We start from the raw sequence: 1,626 nt of genomic DNA, 5'->3' as shown, positions 1-1,626 counted from the left end.
GGGCGGGGTCTGGTCACTAAATCCTTTATTTCCTTGAGGGTTCAGAAGAGAAGAGATGGAGGCATGGGACAAGGAGCCTTTCCTGACCCCCCCTGCACTGACCACCACACCACCCAGCCTAACCCTTAGAGAGGCTGCATCCTCTCCCCACCCCCAGCTGAACCCTGCTTGCCTTCAACCACAGGGAAAAGGGCCATCCTGGGCCCACTGGGAGCTGCCTCCAGCCCAAGTTATCTCACTTCTTTCTTTCCCTCTTAGTAGATACTCACTTCGGGGGGGTTGATCCAGGTGGGCAGAAGGGCCTGGGAAATCCATCCCTACCTTGGGATGAGCTCCCCCTGGCTGAGGGGAGCTATGCTCGGACCACCGCAGCTGCAGGGTCCCGGTGTCATCTCTGGCCTAGCTGGTCTTTATGCCCATTGTAGAGCTGCCCTATGTTAATGCCCGCCCACCTGTGAGGTAGACAGGGCCTGAGAACTGGGGCCCAAATACTTTGATCCTTGGTCTGGCTTGAAAATGAAGAGGGAGTAGAGGACTGAATGAGGCCATGGCCTAGAGTCAGGAAACCTGGGTTCTAAGTCCAGGTTCTGCTTTTAACTGTCATCCAGTGCATGTCACCATCCTTCTGAAGGTCTGTTTCCCTCACTGAACTCCAAGTGGGGGACCAAACTCTACTGTGAGCCCCTCCCTGCTGTGACAGTTCTGTTAACGGGGGTCCAGTCTGGACTGGACAGATGCTGGGGGCTGGGAGTGGGCTCAGGAGGCTTTCCTACATGGGGGGAGCTCAAACAGGGAGGGGGGTAGGCGGACAAGTCTTGGGGAACAGATGCCCTGTATCATGGCTGCCACCTCCCCGCCCTGTCCCACCAGTGACACAGCTGTAACCTAAGCCAGGCTCTGTCTCCTCAACTCTTGAGAGACCTGGGCAACCCCTCCTAATCTCCAGCTGGCACCATGGAAATTCCGTGTGAACAGACAGGGTCCACACAATGCCTGTTTCAGTCCCCACGATGGCACCGCCTTGCCACCCCCAGAACACTGATGGTAGAGGACCCTGGTCCAGGAACCCAGGGGGGCAGCCAAGGATGGGTAAGTACAAGCTACCTGACTCCATCTCATGGTTCCCCGGACCCCTGCCCAGCTGGGGTAAGGCGACCAGGCCACAGCAGATTTGATCTGCAAATGTCCTTGCCCTCTAGGACAGCTGGGAGCCAGCTCCTTCAGCGGGCGGAGGTGTACCGGCCAGGGCCTCACTCCTGTTGACTCCCCTGAAAGAGCCCCCTCCCCCAAACGACCCCTCCGCGCCCACCCCTGCCCAGGGCTCCTTCCAGATGGCTGCACCTCCCAGTGCTGCCTTGTTACCCCCACCAGCATCCCCCCCATTTCCTCTCTGACCTTCACTTTTAGAGTCGCCAGGACAACCCCCAGTAACCCTTTAGTGCCTGGTTACACCCTCCTGCTCCAACATCACCGCCTCACTGCCCCTTCCTCTCCAAGACCCCTCACAAAGCCCAGGAAGACATCTTGGACCCTTCCTTCTCAGTGTCCCCCCCTTCCTGCTAACAGTTCAGTCTCTTCAGTAACGGTGCCCTTAACCCTTTCAAGCCCGGCGGCCGGCCCCTTCCT

General features: G+C 58.4%; 1 protein-coding gene across 3 annotated transcripts in view; it reads right to left on the bottom strand.

Moving 5' to 3' along the window:
• The window catches only part of PDK2 (pyruvate dehydrogenase kinase 2), a 27,815-nt gene that overhangs the window by 25,863 nt on the left and 326 nt on the right, over nucleotides 1-1,626 (bottom strand). The window lies entirely within an intron of this gene.

The sequence above is a fragment of the Neophocaena asiaeorientalis genome, unplaced genomic scaffold (assembly GCF_003031525.2).
Source record: "Neophocaena asiaeorientalis asiaeorientalis breed wild unplaced genomic scaffold, Neophocaena_asiaeorientalis_V1.1 scaffold1, whole genome shotgun sequence".
NCBI classification, from domain to species: Eukaryota; Metazoa; Chordata; class Mammalia; order Artiodactyla; family Phocoenidae; genus Neophocaena; species Neophocaena asiaeorientalis.
Note: the sequence above shows the minus strand (reverse complement) of the source record. Positions and strands in the feature narration are given on the sequence as shown.